The sequence below is a fragment of the Temnothorax curvispinosus genome, unplaced genomic scaffold (assembly GCF_003070985.1).
Source record: "Temnothorax curvispinosus isolate PA1 unplaced genomic scaffold, ASM307098v1 QBEX01006646.1, whole genome shotgun sequence".
Classification (NCBI taxonomy): domain Eukaryota; kingdom Metazoa; phylum Arthropoda; class Insecta; order Hymenoptera; family Formicidae; genus Temnothorax; species Temnothorax curvispinosus.
In genome coordinates this window covers 320,672-330,573 of record NW_020216426.1, presented here as the reverse complement: position 1 = coordinate 330,573, position 9,902 = coordinate 320,672, and positions in this window count along the sequence as shown.

Sequence of the window (9,902 nt, the reverse complement as noted above, 5' to 3'; positions counted from 1 at the left end):
TCCGCGTGAAGTGATCCGCGCGTTCGAGTCGGTGACGTCGGTGTCGGAAGTGTCGCGTAATGTCGCCGGTATGTACATACATACGTCGAATAAAATCTCGAGAGTGGCGAACGGTATAAATCGCACCTTGAATTCGGTCTTGATGTCTCTTCCCCTTCAGCGCCGGCAAACTATCACCATCGCTATTAAAATTGTAAGTATATTATAATAACGGACGGTATATAGGAAAGTTTAATAATTACTGCAAATATTATTAAGATTGTAATAATAATTATTTGTGGCGTCTCTTAAATAGCTTTTTATATTTGCAGCTCCATTGAGATGAGTGAGGGATGCTGCTTCATTCTACGGGATGCTCGGTGAGTCTGATTTTTTAAATCTGTATCTTTCTTATTTCATTGCACGCACCATAACGCGTGCTACGTTGCTTTTCACGGTACATAAAGGCGATCATTATTACACGCTGCTACGCGCGTACGTACGTAACGAACGGCCGGGGCGGTCCATAGTACACAGACGAGTGATAAAAATATCCCCGATCTAGATTAGGCGAACGCGCCGGAGTACAATGGGAACCTCCGGGCGTCTTTCCGCGTGCGTTCGAGCGGGCGTTCGTATATATACGATACATGCAAAGCAGGATATATCTCAGGTTCGGAAAATACGTCGTAAATCACCTCCACGCGCCCGATTAGCAGCACGCGCGTGATTTTGGTAGATCCTTTCTAAATGCATTATTATTATGTATTGTCTAACAATATTTATAAGTATTAGAAAGCGTGCGGAATCTGTTGATAACAGATCGCCAAGTGCAGATCATCCAGATATTTTCTTTCTCTCGAGGTTTCAAGAGATTTTACAATTGATATTGTCGCTACGAAAGATGAATCCTCCGGCGCGGCGCGGCGCCTCGTGTACTATCGCCGCGGACAACGCGGATTTCCAGATCGACAGACGGCAGATTGAAGCGATAAATCACACTCTCGGTCCTCGCATAAATAATGACACTACGCTCGTGATACCTTTATTTTAACGCGCGATACGTCTCATGCGTGATCGATCACGCCGCGTACCGCGGCCCATTAACTCCGTGATTTCAATTACTTTTCAATAAATGCGGTAACGATACCCCCGTCCGTCTCGAGCGAGCGCGAGAGTGGCACCGAGGTGGGAGAGGCGCCACGCGAAGGCGGAAAATATTGACCGCCTGGCAAAACGGGTTCCTCAGATTAACCCACACGCACCGGGCGATCGATCTTTTTGCGAAACGCGACCGATAATCGGGAGCCGCGTCACGATTACGCGCGCGTACGGACTTTTCCCGCGCGTAATATTGTTGCGCAGTGCGCTTTTCATCGTCGATTAGCTCGAGCCGATAGCTGCTCTCGGCCGCGCCGTGACAAATCAATTATAACGTGGGTAGAAAGTCTAACGTTGCGGAATTGAGCGACGCTCGTTGTTGGCCGCTCGCGTCCGGAAAAATCTTAATGATCCGCCTTTATGAGCGTTTTCCGCCGTGATATTTCAATCGATACACACAGCGATATAGCCGCTTTAAAATAGAATCCACTGTCTGCTCGGTTTATCGCGTTTGCGCAATGTGGAAATCTATTCAGATACCTATACGGTACGATCGGGAAGTCGTGTATTTTATTATTGTATTATATTTGTCGTCGGTTACGCCACTATCTTGCTGCAATAATTTCAAGAGTTTGTTCTTGTAATTGCGATAAGCAATGATAAATATCATTCGGAAGTGGAAGTTTCTGCGTCATACACATACATATTTTGCGTCAATAAAGAAATAAATGGAATAATGAAATAGCAGCATACTCAGGGAATGTATTTATTGAATACAATTCGCGATTAATTATATAAATCCAAATATAAGTCATAATTTGGCTTATACATATATTTACTTATAATACTCTCTTCCATAATATGGAAGATATATTTTATATCTTTCATTTCATATCATATTATTAATATTTATAATATGCATATTATATTAATAATACGCTGAGTTATTTATTTATTTATTCATTTAACTCTGATTTAATATATCAGTAATTTTGCTTTAAGTTTTGACTAATAACACAAGGATTGAATTGGCAATTTGTAAGACCGCATCGTGAGTCAAGTTTTAAGAATTGAATAGAAAATTAAATCATCGTGATTTCGCAATTATGTCTAATAAACCGCGGGCGACCCGACACGAAATCTTGCCGGGATTAATTATCGCTTTAATCCTATTATCGGCCGATTTGTCGAGCGAGGCGTTTCAATGCACGCCACACTGTCATGCTGTGCGTACGTTGACACGCGCATGCACGCGTACTTGAGTATTGCGTGCGCCCTAGTGCGTTACATTGCGTAAACACATTGCGTCGTGCGGCCCAAGATTTATGACCCGATCATCGACGCGCCTCGATATTCTGAAGTCACAGAGAATTTCATGAAGCCAAAGCCGAGAGTTTGTACATATTTAGTACAACATCGAACATTGTCTAACAATGATGAAAAATATGTTGTAGCTTTGCGCATAGTTTGTAATAAATAACAATTACATCAAAGATAAATTTAATGAAAAATGAATCTTAGATTAAATCTTAGATTAAAGTATAGATTTTTAGAATAAAAACATATAGATCTTGAATAAAATACCTCGGTAGATTATATCTCAACTATTGAGATGGAACGATTTAAACGACAAGTAAATAAATTATACATTATTCGCTTAAAACATTAGCAGAAACGTTACCTAACGTATTCTAACGTTCCAACACATTCCTGAGATACATCTTGCGATACACAATGTAATTAAATTCACTAACTGATTTTCCCATTTGCTTCTCGAGAATCTGGATGTCGCGGATCACGTTAACACACAAGGGGTGTGTACATCGAGCGTGTACGTGGATCCCATAAATACGGGCGTAATGTAAATGTACGGTACCTGCGCGCGGGAACAACTCATCGATACTCGTTCGAGGGAGAACGCGAGCGCGGCAATCTCGTGAGAAAATCGCGGATAAGCCGCGAGCTCACGTGACTCACCTGATATGACCCCGCGGTCAACCACGACTGCAGCCGCGGGCAGACAGGTGCAAAATGGGCTCTAAAAAGCGACATTCCACGACGTTAACGGTGTTACTAAATTTCCGAGCCGACGGCGGCGTCTCTCTCGCTGCCGACGCGTTGGCATTGTACTGGAAATGGCGTTTCAACTCGTATATACGTAATCCGCAGTTTCTTGTGTCGCAAGAGATAGGAAATAATGGTCGCTATCTCGGCGGCGTCGGCGGGCGGCGTTCGTGCTTTAATATGACGAGGAAAATATAAGCTTGTCGGCACAGTATCGAGTTGTGTTCGCTCTGAGTAACGCCGGCGCGCATTTTTCCCGAACACGTTTCGCCACATGGCTTCTTGACAAAAATTCGCAATTTCCACGCGCGTGAGATTTGCTGTAAATTAATGGAGATAAGCTACGAATTTATTTATCGCTATATTATCGCTATTTTGCTTTCACACGTATTCGCGGGTGGCGGCGCGCCAAAGCGCCGCCGTTGACTCACATGATTGAACGTGTAATCGAATGCATTACCTACGTATATCATTCATCTAAAAAACTCTCGCGTTCCTCACATACCGCGTAACGCTAATTGATTAACGTAACTTCCTCTCCGATTAGAGAGATACGGAGGATAATGACAAGCGAGTGAGTTATTATTTTTGCGATCTTACACCCATGAAAGATATATCGAAATAAAAACTCGTTTTAGACGGCGAATTTTTGTGACATATTTTTATGTTCTACTTGACGTATTCTTAAAATGTGAAAATTTAGTGTTTTTGTAGCATTCCGATTTTCTGAAGGATATTATTTACAAAATTATCTATAATTATACAAAGCTAACATCGGTTGCAAAATTAGGTCGGCAATTATTGCCATAATTTCGTTATCAGATCAAGTGCCGAAAGTCATTGGCATATAACCTCGATCGGCTTGTAAAGCAAATAAAATTTCCAACGCGGGGAAAGAGAAGGAAAAAACAACTTTATTCCGAACATTATAATTAAGCTGATATTTACGAGGAAATAAACCATTGCACGCTACGTGGTGCTAATCGATTTCCGCATACGCGTGATGTCAAAACGGTGGGTACTCGGTTGTAAGAAGCAAAGAATAATGGGCGCTGGAGAACAGGTGCTTTTGCCTTTGACGTTTAAATGTATGGCTATAACCGTCGCAAAGGATATCAAGAACACGCGGACGACTTTTCTGCTTTTACCGTTAACCCACCGCGTTTATCTCCCTCTTCTGCAAATTTCTTCTCAGTCTCGGTTTACTTTCAATAACTTTTGACGATTAATTTCGTTAATTTATACGGCAATCTTTTTACGCACCTGTTCAATATATGTATTGCAATGCCATGTATTAGTATCATAATAGAATAGAAAAAAACGTCTAAATCTTTATAATCTTAGATTAATAATTAACATTATATTTAACTCCAGTTTATATATATATAAATCAAATCTAGAATAAAAATGTATTTATTATTATTAAACTAAAATATATTGTTTAGTTTAATGATAATAAATGTATTTTTGACTTTAGATTATTAACATTAATGTACGGATCCTTTTTGAGCTTGAATGAATATCGTTGTTAGTAACCAAAGTTTCTAAAACTTATAAACATATTACTATACTAAAATTTCAAGTATAATTTTTTATATATAAATATTTTAAATCTTGAAATATATTATGAAATTACGACCTCGGAGAAAAATCCTTGCCGAGAAAGTAATTGAAACTATCGGTAAGTGGCATCCGTCTATCTCGAACAATTTACTCGGTGACTCACCTTCCGTACGCTTTTATCTGACATTCGAGAGAGGCATGTAAGGAGAACAACGGTACCCGCATTCATCGTAATTAATCCACTAATTTACGATACACGCTCGGCACGTTGTACTCCAGGAACGGTCATATTTATATACCTGGCAAATCAGGTAAAGATATCGCGCGCGCCAGTCAGCCCGGCGATTCGAGACGCGTATACGACGATAACCTCGCGATTTGCGTAATAACTATCAGCGGCGAGCGATCAGCATCCGGTAATACAATCTTTTGTTGCAGCCTGGTCCGCAAAAACCGCGCGCTCAGTGTGTGGTATCTGGCCCGCGATTTTATGTTCCTTTTTCTCTCTTTTTTTTCTTATACGTGCTCTGGCGCGGTAGTATACACCGCCGTCGCATATAGCAGCCATTATTCCAGCCCATTTGAGCGACATGCGGACAATGAGGAACACAGGCCACCCGCGGCTTAAGTGTTCCCCATTAAAAGTGCGAATTCTGCTACAATGCCTTTTGCCCGGGCTAACATAGAGCTCATAGACGTAACAATTATGTCGCGTGCTGACGGCTGCCACGGTACTTTCCACATCTATTGTATTTATCTTTAGATATATGTACACACAAATCCACGTACATGTATAAGTGAGTCAATAAATTACTACCTAGTATAAATACTCATATCTAGATATATAGTAATACGCTACACTGAGAAAAAAATGTTCTGGATTTTAGTAAATATTAGTTTGCATACAACTGTAACTCCATTTATTAAAATAAAGAAAATTTTCCTTTTTATTAGTATATTTCTTTCTCAGTAAACACACATACTAATAAAAAGGAAAATTTTCTTTATTTTAGTAAATGGAGTCACAGTTGTATGCAAACTAATATTTACTAAAATCCAGAACATTTTTTTTCTTAGTGTACATGTGTATATTACTACATGAGAATTACATCTTTTAATTATTAATTTTTTTAAATCGATAAAATAGTAGGTAATTCAATATATCGTCATTTATTTTTGAATTAATTCAGTACTATAATTAGCGCTTAATCGACAAAACTGTGAGCTGGCCGATTGGTGGGAGTTAAAAGGTTTCACAGAGCCTGCTCGTATAATATTGCCGTGATAGCCGAATATCTTTTGCTCATTAGGGATCGTCCGCTCGATACTGGTCAATGATTTACTGCTGCGAATATACTAGTATTTCACGCGCGTAATTGATAATCCTCGCACGGGCCGCAGATTACCAGTATCTGCCAGCGTACCAATTAATTGCGGTTCGATCATTATACCACGCGTTTAATATTATCTGCTATTTCTCTATACGCGTTTACAGATAAATACGCACATGTATACAGAAACAAGCAATAATTCCATTTATCATGAAAATATCGACAGAAATGTTTAATATTACCTACGTGCATTATGTTTTCTCTCTTTTCTCTCTCTTTCTCTCTTTTATACACACTCACTTTACTCACTTTAATCTTCGAATATCTTTAAATTTACAATTTTGTGCTACTTTTATCTTGTATCGTTAATCGATTTCGATAAAAACACATTATGGGATTTATAAATTCTTAGATGCACATATGTTCCTTTCTGCAATTTCGAATTGTAAAAAAGCCTATAGTAAGAGCATCAAGGTAAAACGAACATTCTCGTGGTATCGTGGTATCGTGGTATCTCATTGGTTAATTGCGACTGTCGCCCGTAGTCTGTGATTTACGAGACCAAGAACGACGATATCGCTTCTCCAGTTCAAGTCTCATCCTAGATTATCAGCCCCTCCCGTAAAACCAGTTAGTCGTGTACTTAGGTGACCAAACTCGCACCAACGCCAACATTTTTTGATAATATTAATTATTGTATCATTTCATCTTTTTTATAGCGCGTTAATCAATATATGAATACATTTGATATTTAGACTGTAATATTTAATATAATTAATAATAAATTCGCTTGTCTCTCGATTACAAATTTTCATGGAATCTATTAACAACGCTTGAAATGTAAAATAATACATTTACTCGCTGACGAAATCAGCAAGTATATCTCTTTGTTCAAATGTGTTTGGTGGAATTCAAGATTATCGATCGTGACATCGTCGTTTGCTGATCGGGAGCCACGCAGAGATCGCGATCGTATTTATTTCACGGAGTGATCTGATTATGCACTGCTTATGCATCCCGATGCAAATAGCATGCGAGAACACAGTGGCCTTTGATTCTCGAAAGGCCCTCGCTGTTCTTGGTAGGCCCGAAAGGCACCTGAATGGACCCATTTCGCTCCGCGGGGTGCCAACATTAATGCGCTATCATCTCAACGAACGTATGAGAATGTATGCGAGCATATAATCGTGACGAGACACCGCGTCCGTTAGCAAGTCGCGACCTGAGATGCGATCGAGAAATTATTATCGATGGAAGAACGCTCGGTCGCGACTCTTCGTTAATTAATAATTCCGCGTAGCATGTGGTTGCAATTTAAACGAGACTTAGCTAACGGTGGTTTACCGGTAAACGACGTTTGGACTTGAGACGCCAAGATACTCTGTGAACACAATTGTGTGTCCGTTTGAAAATGTATTTAACGCGCGAGAAAGATTACAGTTTATCTTAAATCAAAATTTAATTTACGATTCTGTTTTGCCTCGAGTGGACCGCGGCGATTAATGCGCATCGAGCGATGCTGCGAAGTTTAATAAAATAATATAAAGTAACTGTACACGCCGGTGGGAAACCGCCGTGCTGGAATTCGGAGCAGGTGAGCCGAAGCACGTGAGTCCTTGTGGATGCATCGGTATTCCGAGTGCATCTACAATTGAATATTGTGTATATGCATAGCACAGTTACGCTTGAGTACACACTGTCGGCCGCGGAATTATTTTCATACTTTCACGCATAGTGATTGTTCGGCTAGAGTTGTCGGGGCCTGCTTCCTCAAGCATGAATAACCCGGTAATTAAATTTATATCATTATATCGATGTGCGCTCGTTATATGTATATGTACCCTTCGGCTGTTTAGTGCGATAATTTTTTATGCAAATTTGTGAATAAATAATTTTATTGTAGATTGATGAAAGTATAATTCAAGAAAGCAAAACGTTTATTATAGCCATTTGTTCTCGTAGTTGAGTAATGGATAATCCGTTTTATTCATGGTGACATTAGTAATAATGAAAATCGTTTATGAAGACTATTACCTGCGATTCTATTTAAATTAGCGTCACGGGCAATAACATCGTGAATGTATGAAATCCTCGTTTTATCTCATGATGCTTCTTATAATTTTCATACTGTAACGTGCTGCTTGCGTGAAGTTGGGCGTGTGTGACTCGGCATATGTTAGAGATGTTCTGAGGAGACACGCGAGTGACATGACGTCGTATATACATCTGATATTCTTTGGAGCAAGATCACCGACCGACCAACGCACAATCGACTTGTCATGATTCATGTTTAATATAAATCTGATTTGCTCATACCAGACTCGTCTAAATTCAATCTTATTTCTTGCAACAATATTTATTTGATTTTCAGGTATCTAATTAATTTAGAAAAAAATTTGATGTTTATATCTATTTATATAAGCGATTCAATTTTTAATCTGAAATCTGTTGACATATTTTATGAAATTTACTTGTTAATAATTTATTTCCTCAATTAATGGGATTTGTAGGCTCGATCTTTCTGATATGTGATAGATAAATGTAAATGTAGGTCGATTAGTAATTAATGAGAAAGTTACAATATCTAGAATATGGAATCATATGGAGCGCTGGCAAAGTCCGTTGATCTTATTCCGTGGCTTATCGACGACTGTAAATAATCCTCGCGACGAGTCACGATCGTCACACGAGACTGGGCCTGTGTGTGATTCAGCACGTGAGAAAGAAATACGTATGGCATGATGGGTGACTGACATTCTCGAGGGAGGCGCGACTTGTGACACTTTTGGATCATCGACCGACTGGACTGATGCTCCTTAAAAATCGAGAAGCTCGCGATATGTGATCTCGTTCGTAGAGCCGTTTAGCGTATGGCCGTCGTGAATACGTTAGCCGTCTCGTAGGCGAGACTTCTTTCATGCGCGTCTCATCATCGCGCTTTTGCGATTCATTCGCGGCTTATCGTGCCTCGGCGGATACAAACCCGCCTTCTAGAACGGGTTCAATCGATCAATCGATCGATTTTCTACCTAGTCTATCTAGTGCACCTGGATCCATCGTTTCTTAAGTCCGCGGTGAATTAATGCAGCTTCCGAAGAAGAGTTCGCTAGAACGATAAACATAATAAACATAAGCGACTTGTCGATGAATGATCGATACCTTGACTCTTACCATTCAGTAGTCTTTATAGGTATTAGTTCAACATTTCAAAAAAAGATTCTTCCTGTTGTATACCCTTCAATTATATACCGCCTTTACCTACGTATTCAATTTTTAAGCATAAATTATCTTGCATAATTATTTTTGTTAATAATTGTACGTATCAAGATAATTTATATTACTATTTTCTTTTTATTACTGTCTCGCATTTAATCACAATCTTTTTTTCTCTTTGCACACTGAACAAGCCCGATAACTATCCAGCGAGCAGCAAATCACAATGGTTTAGTGCACCGCTTAACAGATTGTGTCAAATTGAACTCGCGTGCATACTACTCTTGCTCGATATCACGTGTAAACTGTGTACCACGTGGCAGTATAACGGTTATCTGAAAAATCGATCAACCATCAAATAAATTGCCGCGCTCGCGGATATCGCGTAATAATATCCAGCATTATGAAGAAATCCTTTCCCCTATTGTTACGCTACGAGATATGTGGTCGTTTCTGACGGCAGTTATACGCCTTCTGAAATTCGAGATCGATACACCGCCGCCCAAGATCGATACACCCGCGACTACCGATCGGTTAGAGATCGGAATCTGCATTCCGCGACCGGAGTCGTGGGCGGTCGCACGATATCACGGTAGAAAAGTTTGGGCTTATGCTAATCGACTTGCTCTCGTTTCAATAGAAATTATATTC